Source organism: Lynx rufus, unplaced genomic scaffold, assembly GCF_022079265.1.
Source record: "Lynx rufus isolate CCGP_SWC_20201006 ecotype Redwood Valley unplaced genomic scaffold, mLynRuf1.p SCAF_12, whole genome shotgun sequence".
Classification (NCBI taxonomy): domain Eukaryota; kingdom Metazoa; phylum Chordata; class Mammalia; order Carnivora; family Felidae; genus Lynx; species Lynx rufus.
This window is the reverse complement of record NW_025814826.1, coordinates 18573237-18595386: the sequence shown is the minus strand read 5'-3', so window position 1 is coordinate 18595386 and position 22150 is coordinate 18573237. Positions and strand designations below refer to the sequence as shown.

Genomic DNA, 22150 nt, shown 5'->3' with positions numbered 1-22150 from the left:
GATTTCAGTTTTCTAAAGTACAAACCCAGCAAAAACTCATTTATCCTGTTGTAAGGCTGGATAATAGTTGCTCTTCAGGGGAAGAGTAGCTGAAAGTGGTGAGGGAAGGAGCTTCTGGTGGTTTTTGGTTTCTTGATCTGGGTGCTGTTTGCAGGGTTGTGTTCAGTTTGTAAAGCTATGCACTTCTAATATGTGCACTTTTCTGGATGTATATTTTGCCAGAATAAAAAAAAAAAAAGTACTTACACTCAGATAACTACCAAGCTATGACAGAGGAATGAACATTATTAAAGAACACAGAAGAACGCATGTTGAGACTTTCAGTGCTCATGTCCAAATGACTGACTTTCTTGGCTTTTCTGGTGATACATTTTAATTCTGCAAGATATTTTCATTTTAATTACAGTGAAATGGGTAATTTCACCTAAATCTCCAAAAAGTTAATTTCTGGCCCTTGCTTAAAGGGAGAATCAAGGAATATAGAGGCCTTTGGAAACAGAAAATTACTCACTTGTCCCTTTGAAAGTATCCAGGACTGCAGAACAGAATCATTGGCTCCATCAGCTGAAGAGGAGAGGGACTAAGGAAGATAACAAAAATGCCCACAGAAAATATGGGCTTTGCTAGATTTCCAGTATACTTCCATTGCCTTCAGATCCAGGGCTCTCTGTTACCAGGATCTTGCAGAATGCCAGTTTTCACTCCACCATCCCTCCCTCACTTCCGTTACCCATGTCTTACTTCCCAGGATATTCACATGGAGTTCCATGAAAACTTTTTCTTCTTTGAGTATCCTCCTTGTTTTATTTCCTCCACTGGGACTAACGGCCACCTGTCTTAGAGGTCTTGTTGTTTTGTGACAAACCACCCTCAGCAGGTTTCCTTGAGGCTCATTTGCTCAAGGGCCATAGAGTCTTTTGGGGGTGCAGACCAAGCTTCCAGACTCCCTTGCTCTGCAATAAACTAGTCACAGGCTAGGATGCAGATGGTACACAACGTGTTTCCTGTGCTTGGCAGGAAGAGAATGGGGTTCATTGGTTATTTTGTCAAGCTGGCAGCAGTTCCTGTAGAGAAGACTGTGTCACTTGTGCTGATTCAAAAGAGTACCTTGATGTAGGGAAAAAGCAGTCATGGGCCAAGGCATGAGCTGAGCAATTCCTTGAACGCAGCCATAGAGAATGTTTTCCCTGGCACCACATATACATCACTAGTTTGAACAGCACTCTGCTTTCCCTGTCTTGGTGAGGTGAACAGCACATTTAATTTCAACTCCTGTGGCCTTCTGCAAACCATCCCAGCTCTACTTGATTCCTCAGCTGTGTTTGCTCCTCTGTTCTTGGAGAACAGCATTTTCACTTGGTATAAACTGTGAGGCACCGTCTGAACAAGCAGATTGGTTACTAATAAGGAAACTGGCACTGACAGCTTTTTAGGCTCTGATGAGAGAAAAGAGATATCTTTACCTCAGAATGGTTTAACTCTCAATGTAGCATACCCACTAGTTGAAATTTAGAGAAAGAGAGAGAAATTTAATTGTCAGGCTGTGGTGCATAGTGTCAAAGTTACTTAGATTATGAGAAATAGGACTTTTCAGTAGCTTTAAGGCCACAGCTCATCTTTTTTTCTGGTGTGGGCAGCTCAGACAGGGTCCAGAGGCCCCACCCTATAACTCATAGTTCTGTCAGGCACTCAACAGAAAAAAACAAGAAGTATTTGACTGTAGTGTTAGCTATGGAATGTTCACTGATAGTCATACAATTCTATTATCTCAGTTCATACCTGTAGATTAATAGATATATCAGAAATATTTAGAATTAGAAGGGTCCAGAGAGATAATCTGGTCCCATATTCTATTAAAATTTTTTTATTAAAAAAAAAAACAACAAACCTAAGTTCAGAGAGTTTAAGTAGCTTGAAATATTCTATAAGTGACAGAGCTGGGACTAGAGTTCAGTCTTTTGCAGCTCCTGGCCTACTAAGGACCCTATTCACTGTACCATAGTGATGAACCAGTTTTTATAGAAGTTTTGAAAGTCAGAATGATTTCTTGCTTGAGAGGTACATGTCTCTAGGATAGGACCATTTGAGGGATAACCAGGAAAGTTATTAAGATGAGTTACCCCATGCCCTCCTTTCTTCATGAATCCAAAATGTCAAGGCATTTGCAGCATCCATTGTGGGGCTGGGACTGAATACCAAGGATTTCTAGGAAGACTGATCTAATCTGAAATGACTCCACAGGAGTTGGCTGTACCCTTTATATCTTCCTGGTATATAGGGCCCTACTGGACATTCTGTAGAAACATCTGCAGAGGGGGGGCTGCTCTTATTTAAGCCCAGGCATTCAGTTCTTTGTGGGGTCCCCAATGCCATCTCAAGTCTGAGCCATGATTCTCAAATACCCAAGAGAGTAAAAATGTCCACCTTTCTCTCTGAAGTCTTTCTGATGTTGGAAGACCTAGGACAAAGGCAAACTTTTCAAAGGCTTTTCTGCTGGGGTTTAACTTTATGTTTAGCAAACTTTGGACATCAGAGGATGGTAGTATTTACCCAGATAAATTTTCTTTCCCACGGCATTGTTTATCCTTGGAAGACATCCCTGGTGAGTTCAAGAGAAGATTCTGCTATCTTCTGCACTCAGATAAAACCTAATGCTGAGATTTTCTGGGCATGGTTTACAGCCAATAATGGCAGAGGCAAAGCAAGTCACAGGTAGTACTGTACCACACACATTGCAGATCTCAGCACAGCTATATAGGCTGACAATTAATTCCAAGTTTCTGGCCTATCTCCATGACTAGTACAGCTGTTGGAATTAGAAGGACCATCCCTGGGAATCTTGGGGATGCTTTCAAAAGATAAAAGATTTCAGGCACCCAACCTCTTCTGTTTGCTTAAACATATCCTCCAATGTACCTCCTATTCCCTAATTTATTCAACAAGCATTTATTCAACCCTTGCTAGAGTCTCTTGGAACAAACTGGTAAACGAGCTTTTATTAAGCTCCTACTCTGTGCCGAGCACTTACACATACATTGTCTCAGTTGTGCTCAAAATACTGTTGTGCACTAGGTTCTCTTTCTTACAGATCATGAAACTGTGGTTCAGAGAAATTAGATGAATTGTTCAAAATACAGAAATGCAGAGCTGTGGTCTTCAGGATCTTCTGGTGTGGGGTTCTGGGTAGTTTCTACTACATCTACCTCTTGTAATATTGTACCATTGAAATTGTTGACAGGAAAACTGTGTGGTTATTTTTAACAAAAATCACGCACCAAATCCAGTATCTTTGGCTTGGTTAACATGCTAATTTAACTATACTCAATATGTAAGCAATGGTGATTTGGGTGATAAATGGATCCATCTACCTAGAAATTATTAGCATGTCTTCTTGACAACAGATTTGCCTTCACTCTTTGACCCAAACTAATTTTAAAATTATTTTTGTTTCCTGGGCTCATATTAATTTAGAAGAAAAGTAATCTGAATAGCCAGCAGAAGTCAGCCCGGGACCACTGGTGTGGTCTAACCCTAAAGACCCAAATGGAGGCAACAGCAAACAAGTACAACAGTATTAATGATTAAAAACTACAAGTGAATATTGTTGAAAGTACTGGTATAAACATTGGGGTAGATATGTTTTCACTCTTATGTGGATCCTGAGAAACTTAACAGAAGACCATGGGGGAGGGGAATGGGAAAAAAAAGTTACAGAGAGGGAAGGAGGCAAACCATAAGAGACTCTTAAAAACTGAGAATAAACTGAGGATTGATGGGGGTGGGGGAGGGGAAAGCAGGTGATGGGCATTGAGGAGGGCACCTGTTGGGATGAGCACTGGGTGTTGTATGGAAACCAATTTGAAAATAAATTTCATATTTAAAAAAAAACTACAAGTGAAAAAAAGCAGAAAGCACACACCAGACATCCTGCAAAACAATTAAGTTCTTTAAGGGTCTTACAGTCCTAAATCTGGAACCATCACAGCTAAGAGGATAAGCTTTGGATTCTGAGAAAGCTGATTCAAAACTAGGCTCTGCCAGTCATGTACAAGCTACAAGCAGTCAGGAAGAGAGTTTAACCTTCACTAAACCTCAATTTCTTCTCTGCAAAATGTTGGGGATGGTAGGAGAAGTGGACTCTGATAATACTTCCCTCATAGGATTGTGGGGCATCATAAATGCCCCATAGCACAGGGTGGGGCACATGAAAAGTGTATCCTAAGTAGCAGATATTGTTAGTATTATTAAATAGGATATATAAGGATATGCAAAATAATAACTAGCATTATGCATTTTTACTCAATAAATTAAATTTATATCAGGCAAGCTAAGGAGTTTCCTAGATTAAACATCTGATGAAAGCTCAGACTCAGAAAGGATTGACCTTTACATTCATTTCAACCCTGAGAGTCTTGATTTTATAAGCCCTTGTAGGGATTGAGTGCTAATTCTAAACAAGGTCCTGGTGTCATGTTATTTTCAAGTAAATAAAATGTTAATGAATACGTAAATAAAAAATACTGAGAAAAAAAATCACAGATTGAACACATGCATTTATCTCCACTCCTGTGCAAAATCTCACAGTAAAGGAATTTAATATGCATGAACCTGTAAGAACAAGAGAAAGGAGAGATGGTGAGAGGGAAACACTCAATTTTGAAAGTGAGAAAGCAAACAGAAAGGCAGTAACATGCTTAGTAGACTAGGGACAATTGAAAACTGCATGTCTGCAGGGGAAAGAAGCCAACAAGAAGGAATCAGACCAAGCCAATTCTGAGGTAGAACCTTGGAAAGGCTTAGAGTAGGAAACATATGGAATCGTTGAAGGCAAGGATGTTGAGCAGGGCTGAAAGCAGGAGGCTTTGTTGAGTTTGTAAAAGGAATACTTAGGACCCCAGATCTCTCCCTTGCTACTCAGCCAGGTGGCTACCCTCGCCCCACCCCTCTTCCAGCATTTCCACCATCACCTCTGGCCATCTCGTAAGAATTTTTCTGATGTTGTCACAGCCTTCTTTAGTTCACTCTGCTTCAAAGCATGGATATAGAAGCTTCTTTTTATTCACCAGTACTTAGTAAAAGACAACAATATGAGGTAATGATGTTCAACAAACCTTACTACTGAGAAAAGGAGAACCTAAATCAGATACCATATATCACTATTCTCAGATTCCATTGTCATGTCCCTATGAAGACAGTCTTCTACTGGTTCTTTCTCTCCTCTGTAGGCCTTAGCCTCCTGCCACTGAAACAAGGGCCTATTCTTGTCCATGCTTAGAAGTCTCCTTTATCTTATCCTCTCCAGACATACAAAGTATGGGAAAGCTTGTTGACAATGTAACAGGCAGTATATTAGTTGACAGCATATTGATGTATCTTGCCCAGTCTGAAGATAGAATTTATCATTGGTTAGACTAATGAGCCCTCTCCATGTGAAGCCTTTACAGTTGGACCCTCCTTCATTCAGGGTTCTGCAGGGTCAATGAGTAGGTACTTCAATCTATGCATAACTAAAAAAGACACCAAAATGAACTCCCAAGAATAAATGGGGGAGGACTTACCCTCATAGATATATTCCAAATTCGATCCATAAAGCAGATGCTTCTGACAACTCTCTAGAACCAGTTTTTTGTTTTTGTTTTTGTTTTCAAATTCAGATATATCAAGATTGGGACAGAATCTCTGAGCAATAAGAGATTGTTGGGATCTATCTCTAATATATCATTTGGTTTCCCACTTCCTTTCTGATTTCCCTCGACAGTATTTGTTGCTCCCTTACTGGTGTTTTCATTCTTGTATGTTTATGCAAACAATAATAAAATTATAGCTCTTATCATAGCATATTATTGTTCTTTGTTAGTGGGACGCCTACGCTGATAAGTTGTGAGCTATTTGAGGAGTATTTTATTCATCTTTATATCCCTGGCACATAGTAGGCACTCGGTAATGCTTGTGCTGAATTGAATTGGCTGTGGGAAAAGAACAAAATGCTTCTCCTCAGTCAGCATTTGTTTTCCAGGATCCATTCCAACATACTTCCAACTCAAAAATGTGATTTAAGAGATAGGCAGAGAGGGAATTGAGCTGAATGTTTTGCAAAAACACCTTGTCTTTAAAGGTGGGGGAAAAAAATCAGCTACTTTCCCAAGATAGCTATTCTGTCCTGCATCTTGAAGCAATGAAATGATGAGTGTTGTGATCAGAGAGGACCCTCAGAAAATAAATAAAACCCAACCCTAGTAATGCAACCATTAGCTAGGAGGGAAATGACGAAAGATATCATTATCATCCTGATATTTTTAGAAGTTCTTTGGTGACAGGTCAGATTTTGAGAATCAGAAAATGATAAAAATAATCTTGTTATTCCACAAAGGAGGCTCTATATATATCAGGACGATTTTGAGCACTGCTTGAGAAATGTGGAGAAAATATTTTTAAGTGTTAGTGAAATGATAGGCTTTGGGGGCAGACCCAGCCTTGTTTTATAAGAGATTTCTCTTGTGGGGGGAGGAGGTGTTGAGAGGTTCTGAGATGTTGGTGTCATAAAAAATCAGCAGTTGATGCAGGTTTTTATTTCTGAAATTTGCGAGAGAAGGGTCCATGTGGTAGAATTTCATGCAGTATATAGAAAATTGAAAATTGCTTTTGAAGTTATTAGAGGTGCCTGGGGAGTCCTCTGGTCCCCACCAGATGACCATGCTATCCAGATCCTAAGCCTCTTTGTTTTTCTTTATTTTCAAACTACAGGATTCTATAGGATTCCTTTTGCAGCCTCGTTTTGTAGCTATTGGTGAGTGGCCCTATAGCCATATATCTAAAGGGGCTTGGGGCTCCGGGATTAATAGAAATGGCCCTCTATTTATTTGGGATGCTTGCTTCTTTAAATACTCAGCCATCTGACTCTCTAATGGTTTAGGATTAGTCATAAGTTAAGTAGAACAGAGAAAATGTTATAAATAGTTTATTGCATATCCATTCACGAAATTTAGGCTAAATTTGTATATCCTAGCCATTAAAAGAGAGCCTATATGTTTATTTAAAACGTTGTGTGGCTCCTGTTTCATTTAGAATATGAAACATGATTCTATAAGATTTATATGTAAGTTGCTCTTTTCCTCATATTTATTTCACTACCTTTTTATGTCTTCTTTTTCTTAGGTCTGAATTTGAGCCTTTGAATGTATTCCTTTTATGTCTTTTTGTATTTTTAAAAACATGAATTAAAAATATAAGTCCCTATATCAAGGAAACTGTCGACTTATTTCTTTGGAATGTGAAAATAATCACTATCAATACTCTGAGTTTATTTTACTAAATAGTGTAATTTTGGTAAATTGGGTCTTACTGTGGCCAGAGACCTGACTATGAAACTGAAATAATATTAAATGTAATATTAAGAAATACGTAGAGGCCAAGGAACAATATCTGTAAAATACCATTGACAATGGGACTTTTAAATGGCCCATGTCATTCATAGTGTGCCCCAGGATGGCTCTGGCACACTGCATCAGTGACATCAGGTGTTGGCTCTTTGAGGTGATTTGAGGAGTTCTGAGTTTTGCTTCAAATAGCCTTCAAAATAGCCACTACAAAATAGCCACTACATCAGTAGACCTGCCAGAGCCCACATGTTCCTCTATCTGTCAAGCACTTAGACTTAGGCACTGAAGGCCTCTTGTGAATGCAAACGTGTTACTGGGAGGGACAGTACATCAATGTATAGCATACAGTGTCATTAGTTATCAAGTTAACTGGCCTGTCTCCTAAATGTGGCCCAGAGACAAGAGGGAAGGAAGAGGAAATCTGGAGAGGCAGTGTTGTTCTGGCCCAAATGGTGGGTGCACTGTGGAGTTCCATCTCTGGAAAGCCAGTGTTGGGGGAGGGGAAAGGAGAACACTTAGAAAAGGAAGGAGAAGGAATCAGGTGGGAACCAGGGGACCACAATGACTTCACAAAATTGCTGCGAGGCTGCAGTTTGCAATTTGGCAGAGCCACTGGAATAAAGAATATTTTCAGGGGAAATTTATATAAGCTCTCTCCTGCAGGTCAGGGACTCTATTATTATAGTAACATGAAACACATCCTCTTCAGAAACTCCGTAGCCCTGTGGCACCAAGCAGGAGTCTGATGCAGATAATTTGAGTGGTCTAGTGCTCCCTGGGAAGACAGGTTTGGGGAAGTTCTCTCTGGCAGGCATGAGCTGCATCTCACCCAGAATCTTCCTGGAGTGCCCCCACTCCTGACCACTTGTCCTGGAAGCATCCTCCAGATTGCAGCATGACAAAGAAATGTAGGAGTATATCACCATGACTTGGGATTTGCAAAAGTCAAAGTGGGTCAAACATAAGGAAAAGTGCTGCAGTTGGGGAGCCCAAGTGGTCATAGCTAGTGCCCTCTGGATTTTCTACACTACAATGGTGCCAATCACTTAGGTGGGCTTTTCCAGGTCGGTCTTTTGGTAAGTTCTTGAAGCTTTGGTGAAGTGTGCTGACAGATTGCCAATGTTCATGAGCCCAAGTAGAGAAGGAGGCTCTAGTTTACCAGACTTCTCCATTGGATTCCCAAAGGAGCTAACCTGTAATCACAGGGCAGTGCATTTATGTAAACATCTTGCTGAGCTACTGGCTCTTGGGCAGAAAATTATTCTTATTTTTCTCTTTCTGCCCAACAAGAGGCATAATATCATGGGAAAGAAAAGGACTTAGAGTGATGAGGAAACCATGCATTCAACTGCATTCTAGCAATTTAAAGCTCACATCACTCAGGAAAATTAATTTAGTCTCATTGAATCACATCTCTAAAACCCAGATGATTATAATAATTGCTTCATAGAACTACTGAGAAGATAAAAGAAGGTCACGAGTGGAAATTTGACATATATCAAAATAATGTTTGTGAGATTTCCAATGGCATGGACTAGCTTCTCTTCAGAAGATAGATAGACTTTCTGAAGAGAAAAATTCCAGGGTTCTTTCTGAGAGGACTAAGATTTGGAAGCACTTCCCTTGGATTTTAGATGTTAAAGAATCTTAAAAATCATCTTGTCCAGCCATCATACTTTAGTTTATTTTATATTTAAAATTTATTATTTTTAATTTTATTTTTTATTTTTTAAGATTTACATCCAAATTAGTTAGCATATAGTGCAACAATGATTTCAGGAGTAGATTCCTTAATGCCCCTTACCCATTTAGCCCATCCCCCCTCCCACAACCCCTCCAGTAACCCTCAGTTTGTTCTCCATATTTATGAGTCTCTTCTGTTTTGTCCCCCTCCGTTTTTATATTATTTTTGTTTCCCTTCCCTTATGTTCATCTGTTTTGTCTCTTAAAGTCCTCATATGAGTGAAATCATATGATTTTTGTCTTTCTCTAATTTCACTTAGCATAATACCCTCTAGTTCCATCCACGTAGTTGCAAATGGCAAGATTTCATTCTTTTTGATTGCCAAGTAATACTCCATTGTGTGTGTGTGTGTGTGTGTGTGTGTGTGTGTGTGTGTGTGTATATATATATATATATATATATATACACACACCACTTTTTCTTTATCCATTCATCTACCGATGGACATTTGGGCTCTTTCAGTACTTTGGCTATTGTTGATAGTGCTGCTATAAACATGGGGGTGCACGTGTCCCCTTTGAAACAGCATACCTGTATCCCTTGGATAAATGCCTAGTACTGCAATTGCTGGGTCATAGGGTTGTTCTATTTTTAGTTTTTTGAGGAACCTCCATACTGTTTTCCAGAGGGGCTGCACCAGTTTGCATTCCCACTAACAATGCAAAAGAGATCCTCTTTCTCCACATCCTCGCCAACATCTGTTGTTGCCTGAGTTGTTAATGTTAGCCATTCTGACAGGTGTAAGATGGTATCTCATTGTGGTTTTGATTTGTATTTCCCTGAGGATAAGTGATGTTGAGCATTTTTTCATGTGTCAGTAGGCCATCTGGATGTCTTCCTTGGAGAAGTGTCTATTCATGTCTTTTGCCCATTTCTTCACTGGATTATTTGTTTTTTGGGTGTTGAGTTTGATAAATTCTTTATAGATTTTGGATACCAACCCTTTATCTGATATGTCATTTGCAAATATCTTTTCCCATTCTGTCGGTTGCCTTTTAGTTTTGCTGATTGTTTCCTTCACTGTGCATAAAATTTATTTTTTATCAAAGAAATGCTTCATATAGTTTTAAAATAAAATATTTGTAGTGAAAAATAAGTTTTTTACCTCCACTCCATCTCAGATCCCACTCTGTAGAAGATAGTATCTTGCTGAATTCAATTTTAGACATTATCTTGTATCTAGTGCTCTAATATATGAAAATTTAGTTAATTATACCTACCACATTCCTATCCAGCCCCCCAATATAGTCTTATCACTTTTGTTAGTTTCTTCATGGGGTAACTTTGTGACTGCAGAAAGTATACCATTTTATTTCTAAATTTATCATGGGGCTGTAATCTGTAATCTTTGACTTCACACTTTAAAAGATGAAGCCAGGGGCACCTGGGTGACTCAGTTGGTTGGGCAACTGACTCTTGATTTCAGTTCAGGTAATGATCTCATGGGTTCATGGGATTGAGCCCTGTGTCAGGCTCTGTGCTTGCAGCATGGAGTCTGCTTGGGATTCTCTCTCTCCCTCTCTCTCTGCTCTTCCCATGCTGTCTCTCTCTCTCTCAAAATAAATAAATAAACTTCAAAAAAGTAAACAAATAAAAATAAAAGATGAAGTCATTGGCACACCACCTTTTCCTTTACCCCTCTTCCCACTTCTCAGTTTCTATCATTTGAAATTTTATGTCTGTGTTGCTAAAGTTGATGACATTTACATTCTGTTTTATGATCATAATTAAGTGTCTCATGTCTTGTTTATAAGATATTTATAAAAGGTTACAAGCAAGTGTGGTTAACTAAATGTGGTTTACTGTAGAGCCCAGTAGAAGACAATGATTAGATTGCCTCTCACCAGCATTTTGTTCTTCCACAAGTTTCTAATTGACTTTTTTTTTAATCAAAATTTTGCTTTTGTTATTTTCTCATTTCAAAATTTTAGAATTGAATTAGCTATTTTTCAAGTGCTCTTTTTTCCTCCCAGAAACACTCCATTCTCTTCAGATCTATACTGATTTCCAAATTTGTGTTCATATTTGTTATTTTGAGATTTCTCTTTTCTTTTCTGGGTTAAATCTCCTATGTCCTGGATCCAAGACTTCAGGTTTTTTGTTTACATTTTTCAAATTTACTTGATGGTCTAATGCAGATCCTAAAAAGAATTTCCTAAATATAGGGCTGCGCCTAGGTATATGAGGCCGCAGACAAATAATTTTTGAGGCCTCTTTCTGCATAAATAATTGTATTAAAAAGTATTATAAAATCCATAGGCACATGTCAAATGTAGTGTTTTATTGGATCTAATTTAGAATACTGGATAAAGCCTTATATATTTAATATTCAATCAGTATATGTGAAGATTCTTCTTTATTCTCCATGTTCTTTATTGTCAAGTGCATTATTTCTATCTCCTACCATGAGAAAAAAATAGCAATACTCTTATTACTCATGATACTCACAATACTATACATTGAAGCAATATAGATCTGTATTTCTGCAATTCTGTAATACCATTATTGAATGCTGGTTGTTGTTACTTATGATGCTGTGTCATCCATCAAGGCACTTGTGAATATTGGCTTCTAATGACTCCCTCAGAGGCTTTTGCTGCATTTCATTGATGATGACCACAAATGCATTTCTTATCCAGAGTATGCAGGAAAATGTGAACAATAATTGTGTTCTGGTTGTGTTGAATTTACCACTTGGAATTTTATAACATAAATATAGAACAATATATCTTTCAACTCTGTCTTCTCTTGAATTCTTTATGCAGCAACCACTATATTCCTAGAAAGTGATTATGTTAATGTTAAGTGCACCCTACCTTCCATTCATTGCCACAGGCAGAGAGGACTGGAGAAGGAATGACAAAAGAGGTCTTATTTGCACAAGGAATGTCTGTCTCTCAGCAGGCATGGCTTTAGCGACCTGGAAAAGCATGATGTCCTCACACCAATGGAAGCAGGAGAGGACATCAACCAGGGTCACTTAGAATAAAGGATACCTGCTGCCACCCTGGGTTGCCCTTGGGTGCTAATGATCAGACATAGCACCATAAAACAAAGCCAGACAAGAACTGACACATGGGTTCACACATGCAGCTTAAGTCAAGGGTCTGTTGGTGATGAACAAACGTTGTCCTATGTCCAGTGTTTGAAAGTCACTAAAAATCATCACATCACTGCCATTCTGACAACCCAATCTACATGATTCTATGAAAGGATTTTTGAACCTTGTAGCATGAGCATTCCACTTGTTAGGATGTCCTCCTGGAACCAGGGTAAATCAGGACCTCAGGAAACCTTTTGGCATATGGGGAGGGTAAGATGTTGGAAGAGCACCAGGAATGGGATGAAAGAGGACTAGGGCCCATGTGGATCCTGGTCTGGGCTAGGGTGCCTCCCAGGAGGGTTCTGCTGAACCTGGCTGGTCCCAGGCACTGGAGGAGGCCTTAGGAAGTTTCAAAGAAGACACTTCTGGAGACCAGATCCCATGCAAAACCAGATCTGAGCTCGGTTCTCTCCATCTGGCACGATTAACTCCCAGACACCAGGAGGGGACTTAGAACTTCAAGGAACTGCATTCCTGTAGGGCAGGGATCTCAGGGTCGTATTGCTGACAAGTGTGAAATGTGGTATTTTTCAGTTTATGCATTTGTGGAAATGGCTCTTTTCACCCTAATCCTTGATTGTTGGGTTGAGTATGGAATTCAAGTTTGACAGTCATTTTAACTCAGAACTTTGAAGGCCTTTGGTCCATTCTCTTCGCAGATCTAGTGTAGCTGATAAGATGTCTGATGCTGGTCAGAGTTTTAATTTTTTATAAGTATATTTTAAATTTCTCTTTTTCCTACTGAAGCTTCTTAGTATCTTCTCTTTATTACTGAAATGCCTGGCACTGGGTGTTGCTGAGATGTCCAGGGCGGGCAACAGACTGCCTAGGAACCACTGAAGTATCACCTGCATGGAATGATTTATTGTGCCTTTTTATAAGAGCTATTTTTTAAAAAAGAAACTTAGTACAAAAGGCCAGGAGGGACTACACCATTAAGCATGATGCTGTGTATAGCACAACCACTACTTGTAACCAGGTGTGGGAGGGATGTTACTTCCAAGAGCTGGGCTTTCCAGCCTAAGAGAAATGAGCTGCCACTGTCGCACAGAGCAAGCAGGAGAGAGAAGAAAGAGAAACCAAACCACAGAACATCTGTCCAATTCTGCACAGTGTATTATAATAATAACCCTCAAAAATATAGGCAATTTTTTTCAGATATAATTCAAATACCCACTTTGCTGCAAAAGATTTTGAGAAGACTTCTTTTGATGGACAGCTTCAACACTGGAATTTAGAATTAGTATTTCATCAATTAATAAATGTCAAATCTCAAAAAAAACTTCTATAATACTGAGTCTAGAGTGTATGTATGCACGTGTACATGCATTATGCGACTTAGGTAGCTTATTGCCTTGGGCACTTGATTGGCATCTGAATTTATACACTCATGTCCTTTGACTTTTGGAAAACCATTGTGATGTTTCCTTGATGATTACTTCCTCTTTGTTTTCTCTCTCTGTCACTCCATTGATTTGGCATGAGGCTTCTTAGACTGATTCTCTATATATCTTAGATTTTCTCTTAGTTTTTCACATCTCTTTGTTCTACTTCGTGGTGATTTTATTAGATTGTATCCATAATTTATTTGAATTTCAGAGTCATATTTTCATTTTACAATAGTTCCTCCTCATTAGCTATTTATATTTTGCTGATGCAATAATTTTTTTTTACTCCTTTTTAAAAATATTTTTTTAATGTTTATTTTTGAGAGAGAGAGAGAGAGAGTGTGTGTGCGTGCATGTGTGCATGAGTGGGGAGGGGCAGGGAGAGAGGGAGACACAGAATCCGAAGCAGGCTCCAGTCTCTGAGCTCCGAGGTTGGAGCTGTCAGGACAGAGCCTGACACAGGACTTGAACTCATGGACTGTGAGATCATGACCTGAGTTGAAGTTGGACGCCTAACTGAGCCATTCGGGCGCCCCTATTTCTAAAAATATTAATTAGAAAAATTTTTAAAGTTTAAATTGTGTTTTTCCAAAGTATACCTGTTCCTTTCAGAATGACATATTCTGCTTGTTTATTTTGGCCTCTCTCTTATGTTATGGAATTTCCCGAAAAGTCCCGTGATATTTGGCTATTGCATCATATTTAAGAACCAGACAATAAACTGATCTTGAGGGGTGTGTGTGTGTGTGTGTGTGTGTGTGTAAGGGGAAGGGGAGTGGTCAATGCTTTCAGGTTGGCAGTTGCCTTTAATGTGATGTGCAGAAGTGGACAATAATCCTGGGGACCCATAATTCTCAGGTTTGAGGTCTTTTCTCTGTGGGCATTCCATTGCTTTGGAAAAGAATCCTCTTGTTACTTACATAATGGGTATATTAGTTTGCTAGGGCTGTCATAACAAAGTACCATGGACCACGTGGCTTAAACAGCAGAAATGTATTTATTTACAGTTTTAGAGCCTGCAAGTCCAAGATAATGGTGTTGGCAGGTTTTGGTTTCTCCTGAAGCCTTACTCTTTGGCCAGCATAAGGTCATCTTCTCACTGTGTCCTCTCATAGCCTTTCTTCTGAGTGCGTGTATCTCTGGTGTTCCTTCCTCTTCTTATAAATACTGGCATATTGGATTAGGACACACCCTAATGGTCTCATTTTAAATTAATTACCTCTTTTTTAGGGCCCCATCTCCAAATACATTCACATTCTGAGGTACTGGGAGTTAGGACTTCAACATATGAATTTGGGGGAGGATACTTTTCAGTCCGTAACAGTGGGTAGATAGATATCTGTCAGTCTGCCAATAAGAAGAGGGTTTTAAAGTGTGAGATCAACTGTTGGGTCAAGAGCAAGGTTTCTTAAATTTGGCACTTCTAACATTTTGGGTTACATAATTCTTTGTTGTAGGACCTGTCCTGTGCATGGAAGGATGGTTAGTAGCATCCCTGACTTCTACTCACTAGATGCCAGTCATGACAACCAAGTATCTTTAGACATTGACAAATGTCCCTGGGGAGTAGGGCAAAATTCCTACCCAGTTGAGAATCAATCTGTGGCTTTCTCTATTTTAGGAAGTCTAAGGGCAGAATATAGATGAGTATGGATGGTCAGTGCACTATATGTAAATTAAAGGCTCTCCTACCTCACCTTTATTATAAATTATAAATGATAAAACTGAGACTTTGAGAGAAGAAGTAATTTGCACACAGTTGCATCTAACAGTAGTAGAAAAGACAGGATTGGAATCCAGTTCAGTTGACTCCTAGTCTCGTGCCCTTTCCACGAACTCAACTTTTCTGCTTCAGCATGATTTGTTCTCTTCAGAGAGATTTCTCCTCTTTAAAGGAAAAAGTCCCCAACAGATTATCTGGATTCCTTGAATTAATAAACTCTAGTAACAGCAAAAGCTTTTGGGAGGAACCCTTTACCTCAAACTTTTGCATGTTTTAAAAAAGAAATTAAACTCTGATCTCAGTAAGAAACTGCTTTAAACTGGGAGGTTGAGAGTAGATGGCTACTGTGTTCTATCCTCTATTAAATGATTACAGATAAAATACCGACTTCATTCATTCATTCGTGTATTTTTTATTTCTTCCAACTCTCTGGCTGAGGACAAGCATTGCAGTGTGTGTGTGTGTGTGTGTGTGTGTGTGTGTGTGTGTGTGTCTGCACACACACTGAGTGCCTGCCTGTATTTGTGTATTGTGGGTGTGCGTGATGTCTGTGCATTTCTATGTGGCATGTGTATGTATGCATACACATTGGGTGCACTAAATTTGGGTTTGCTCAAAAAGGAATAAACAGAATTTTATCAGAATAGTCCAGAGTATAGCAGTATTACCCAGTGCTTCCTCTAAGAACAGCACACACTCATTTGGTGTTGCTGATTTTTCATCCTTAGCATCCACAAAGCACTCTGAGATCTCTTCTAACACCTTGACAGATGGTGATTTGACCCCCAACCCCCCATCACCCAATTTGGGCTGACAGTATTGGCAGCCTGCTGCCTGGAGGACTTCTGCTGCCCATCAAAGTCAGCTCTGATGAGGCTTTGAAGACACACACGTGTCAGGTGTGAAAGAGCTTCACAAGTGGGCCCAGACCTTCTAATCTTACTCCCAGGAGGGGCCAAGAACTCTGCCCACTGGAGCCCATGACCTTGACCTTGACCAGCTGAAGACACTGAATCCTGGGCTTGGGAGCAGAAAGAATGCTGTGGACTGTGAGTCTCCAGGGATCCAAGAGAGAGAGAGATGATTGGAGACCAATCTGAAGGGGAAAGTGAAGTCTGGGATGAAGGAGGGCAGGGTTCAGTCACTCTTTTGTTACCATATGGGAAAATTTGTTTCATTTCTTCAAATATTATAAATTCTATGATAGAAGAGACTCCTCCATATTCTTTTCCCATGTCCGCCATAGGGCCCAGCAGAAAGTGTCTGAATACTAGTTGAGTGATACGTGTATTCCATTCTCTGTTTCCGTAGTACTTACACATGGGGGTTTCATTCATTCATGTATTCAGCAAATACTTAGTGAGTGCCTACTTTGTGCCAAGGATTGTCTTAATTCTGGATTACAACAATGAGCAAAACAGACAAAAATCCTTGCCTTTTGGAGAGACAACAAATAAATCTGATAATTAAGATAGAATGTGAACACTAAAGAGGACAAATGGGGGGGTTCCATGTATGTGGGAAGGATGGGTTAAAATTTTAGATAGAGTGGTCAAAGAAGGCCTCAGTGATGATCTGTGTGAAGACCTGAAAGACCTTGGGGAAGAGAGGAGAGGTGCTTTCTGTTTAGATCATTTTGTAGGACTCAGCACATCACTTACAAAGTGGGTGTTTTGTTTGTTTTCTTATGAAACATCTTCACCTCTCACAGGAATCAGTGTTCTCTTGCTTCTGCCTTCGGCCAATCCTTGCACCTACGCACTGGGTTCTATCTTTCCTATCTCCTAGAAATGCTTTTACTCATCAGTATGGAACTCACCTTCCTATGGGCTCAGGTTGAAACTTGCTTTAGGGTCTTCCTTCTTAGTACACAAACAAACAAACAAACAATGAAATTCCCTTCCTGAACATTGTATTTACCTCTGCCTACCACTTTATTCTCTTCTCTCTTTTATGGCAAAACTTACTGAGAAAATGGTCCTGATTTACTGTCTTGACTTTGGCTTCTCAACCCATTGTTAGATGGCTTTCCTCCAAACCATTAAAATTCTACTTGTGAGGGTCACTATGCAGATTCAAAAGCCAGTTGCTCAGCCTCAGACCACCTTTCTAGACTCTCTTTTGGGATCCTGGGACCAGGAGTCTGCAAACTCCATTTGTCCTTTGTCATCTGGTTTCCACTGGGTGTTGCTGAGAGGGGACACTAGAGGGAGACTGTCAGGCAGGAGGAGGTGGAAAGGGTTTGTTCTTCCCCATTTGTGTGCTGTTTTGGTCAGCATCTCCCCAGAAACAGCCCCACACCCCAGATGGAGTTGTTGGCTCCAGTCCCCTGCTTCTGCCAGCACCCTCATGCCCTTCTCCTCAGAGGTCGCAGCCTCTGCTCTGCTGGGCCCATCCTTCAAGTTTCTAAGGCATCAGCTCTAGCTGAGTAGGCTCCCTCCCCTGAGTCCAAGCTCCCCAAGGCCCTTAAATGAGCTCCAGAGGTATCAGAAGCAGCTGGGCAGCACTCCCTCCTTTGAGGCCAGAGCCCAGCTCCATGGGGCCTCTGCTCCAAGGGCCTGGATTCGAATGGCTCCCACCTCTGCCTTTGTTTCCCTGGCCCTAGAGGAGGTGATTGCTTCCTGCAGTTAAAATCTCTGTGCTTTCTCAGTCTTCCCTTTTGCATTTTCAGCTCTTTAACCCCTGGATTTGGCTGCCAAAGCAAATGGATCTCTCTCCATCTTTTATATCATGTAGCATTTTACCTTTCTGACGGCTCTCTCCTTCAAGAGCTCTCTTCCCTTCTGCCTCTTGAGACCATTCTTTCCTGGTTCTCCTTCTCACTCTTGAACTGCCCCTTCTCAGTCTCCCCCATGATCTCTGGCTACCCTTTAAATCTTGACTGTCCTGAGCTCCCTCCCTGGCTTCTCTTCTTACCCTGCTCCATTCCAAGCCCTGGCTTCAACCTCTTGTTAAGGATTCCAGTTCTCCAGGCTTGTTCAGACTTCTCTCTAGAGCTCACACTCCTATTTACAATTGCTGGTTAGATCTTTCTTCTGAATATTTCACAGCCTCTTTAGTCTCAGTATTTTTCAAATAAATCTTGTCATCTTCTTATCCCAAACTGCTCTCCTGCTATGTTCACCATCTGCCCCATTGCCTAAGACAAAATGATAAGATCTGTTTGGGTTTCTCCCTCTGCCCTACATCCTGCCTTTACTTGCACTTAACGTTTCTTTAGGCTTTGACTTCCCTCTCCAGCTCCTGCCCTAGTTCAGATAATGAGAGCTAACACACAGCACTTAATGTGTTCCATAAGCCATACTAAGGACTTTGTATAGAACTCATTTAATCCTCACAGCAGTAATTCTATGGGGTAAGTCCATTTTTATCCCCATTTTACAGACGAAGAAACTGAGGTATAGAAAATTTATGTGACCGACCCAGTCACTCAGCTAGTAAGTTACAGAGCTTAGATTTGAGTTCAAGAAGGTGGGCTCTTAACCATGCTGCACAACAGCCTCTCAAGCACCTTGGATGAATCCCCAGCTTGCCTGAATCAGTTTCCTTCTGTGGAGCTCTTCCCAAACCTTCCTCCTCCCCACTGTCAGAGTAGACTCCCTTCTTTGTACTTACAGACCCCACTTACCATAATTGTTGTTAACACGTCTTCCTTGATGAGCAGTGACTACTTCAAGGGCAGTGGGGATTTTACTTGTTCATTTTTCTCTCCAGCATGTAGTATGGGGGCTAAGACATAGTAGAAGCTCAGTAAATATTTTGGGGACTAGAAAGAATTATTTTCAGTACTCTTTGGCCAGTTGAGTTCAGTGGTTAGAACCTGAATTGGGGTCTTCCTCTGGGCATATGTTTGTCAGCTGAGGGACACACCCCCAGGGACAGTCACTTATGTCAGAGTGAATTTGGCAAGGTGATCTTGGTTGCCTGACAGTCCCTGCCTGACAGAATAATATAAGAAAACTTTCACAAAACAGTGTGATCTGCTCTTGGCTTTAAAAATTCTACCAAATGGTGGGGAAATAAGAAGCAAGACTCACGGCAAAGGCAGCATGCTAATCAGCTCCGTGTGTCTTATCTCATGTTGTAAGAAAAAAGAATCATGCAAATGTTGTATAATTGTTTGTCTTCATTATGTGAGCTTGTTCCTCACTTCATTATGCACAGAATTTGCAAGTTGCTTTCTGCCTTCCTCCCATTTCAAATAGCTGATTTGAAATTTCAGGAGAGGTACATATTAATTAGCAAGCCTCCATATAGCAAATATTAATTTAGAAACTGGTGTGAAGCATAAACATCAACATAACAGCCATTATAGAATGAGAAATGATATAAATGTTTTCAAGGTCCAGACAGATGGGAGGTTGTAATCTATTTTGAAGATCTGGATAAACACATTTTTTTTTTTAGTAGATTGTCCCCCTTGCTCCTGGGGATGACAGCAAAGGGTGGATGGAATGGGATGTTCAGCATGGTTTATATAGAAGAGGTGTGAGGATTAAAATTAAGGAAGCAAAAACAAGAGCAAACAGCAAATAACTATGGATAATACCTAGGTAAGTTTCCAAGGATGTTCCCATTGAGCCCAGATGTTTTAGTTACTGTTCTTTTGAGTGTAATGAACACAGGCAGTGATATTCCTCATAATCACACCTTGTGGTTAGTGCCAAAGAAAGAGACAAACCAGGAGCATGGGGTAAATATGGGGCCTGTTCCTTCAAAACCATGTGTCCTACCTCAACCCTCCCTAGAGCTCCTGGGAGGCCTGAATAAGAAAGGGGAGGAAAGAACAGAGAAACTCTTTGGGGATCCCAGCATGCCTTCATATATTAGGTGGGAGACACCAGCCAACTTACTTGCCCATTCTGAGCCTCTGTTTCTTCATCTACGGACTCTGTATAATAACATCTACTTTTTAACAAGGTTCCAATGAAGATTAGAGATAAGGAAGGTAGAGACTTCTAGAAGAAGCATAAAAAGGAGACACTTTCCTTGACCAAAAGGGAAGGAGCTGCAGTGTCTCAAAGGTCCAGATGAGAAGTCTCAGTGGCTAGTTTCTGAGAACCTGCTCAGCTCCTTTCATAGTACCCATCCACCCACAGAAGATTTCTGATAAAATCCCAACAGATACAAACATGGGTTGACATTTTTATATTTCATTAAAATCTCAAAGCCCCAGTTTTCAGCCACTGTTTATGTTTATTCTTATGTTTATTCATGACCCACTGAAGGTGCTCAGTGTTGAAGAGAACTGACATGGCTTCAGGGGCCCTGCCATTATTTTGGGGATGTGATTGAGACTAGGATAGACACAAGGGCCCTTCTTTGAGCCATCCCCTTCTTGGTGCTCCCAACCCCATCCAACCAGTCTCACCACCCTGGCCCTATATCAAGGAGGCCACCTGTGTATATGGGAATGGACATCTCAGTGGCACTCTGCTTCAAGATCAAGAGCCTCCCCCACGATTAGACACAGAAATAGGAGCAGGAGGAAAATGACAGCTCTTTTACGGAAATCTAAATGACGTAGCTTCAGGAGGTTTGGTGAAAAGCCTACTCTTTGCCATCTTCCCCCACAAAAAGCCCTACGGAAAGTTCAAGCACCCAGGAAGGTGGCTTTTAAGAAAGCCACTGAAGGAGCCAAATAAATATATTTATGCATTTTCTAAATTTAGACCAGTGGGGAGAGACATACTGTTTATAAGTGCTTGAAAGGTGTAAACATTGTGGAGGTAAGAGGAAGCTGAAGGGGTGCACAAGAAACTGTATCTCAGAATATTTGATGGAACAGGATGAACATGCAATTATTAAAGAAATGATATTTGGAAGAGGCCTGCTAGTCTAGGGCTGGCCTCCTGGGAAGATGTGAAGGCAGCTGCACCTCTGCTGTCCCCACTGCCTCCCTCTGGCTGAAGAAGGGGGTGGAGGGGTCATCTGGGGATTGAGGCAGGAAAACAGATGAATAAAAGAAGATTTTTAAAAATTGTGATGAATGATTATTTTTTATTGCCTAACCTTAGAGCAGAAACTAAGAATGAACAATAGTAAGGTCATCCAAGAACATTTAGGGTGTGGAGAAAAAAATGGACTCTCAGCTACCTTGATGGAAGTGGCCATCCAGGTCAAATTTGGAGAACCTGGCAGGTCTGTAGCAGCCTGTGGGGCAATGGAGCTCCCACTGGGAAGTGAAGGACTCACTGATCTTAGTATAGAAAAGGGATGTTTATATTCTTGTATTTTATTTTTTATTAGGAATTTTATTGTTGTCTTTAACCCCTCCTTATAATGTAAAATTCCCCCTTGAGTACACCTAGTTTCAGTTAAATGGATAAATGATTAAGTTAAGAATAGAAGTTTCAACACAGAAATAATCCTTAAGTGAGCAGACATTTACCAAATAGAGTGACATCAGCCAAACAGATATTTCCCAGCTCAAAATTATGCTATTCTGAAGTAAAAGTGTATCTTTGAGAAGACAAGGAGGAACCTGAAATGCATAGTGAAAGAAGTCAGTTTGAAAAGGCTGCAGACTGTGTGATTGCAACTATATGTCATTCTGGAACAGGCAAAGCATAAGGGCAGTAAAGCGATCAGGGGTTGGAGGTAGAGGGGGAGGGAGGAAGGCATGAATAGGTGGTGCATAAGGGATGTTTAGGGCTGTGAAATGACTCTGTGTGACGCTGTCATGGTGGATACATGACATTATACATTTGTCAAAACTCACAGAATATACAACACAAAGAGTGAACCTTAACGTAAACTGTAGCTTTACATTAGTAATAATGTAATAGTAATGTAATTAGTAATAATGTAATT

At 40.3% G+C, this 22150-nt stretch overlaps 1 protein-coding gene across 2 annotated transcripts in view; it reads left to right on the top strand.

Moving 5' to 3' along the window:
* The window catches only part of CRH (corticotropin releasing hormone), a 128535-nt gene that overhangs the window by 92832 nt on the left and 13553 nt on the right, over window positions 1-22150 (top strand). The gene's annotated exons all lie outside the window — the stretch shown is intronic.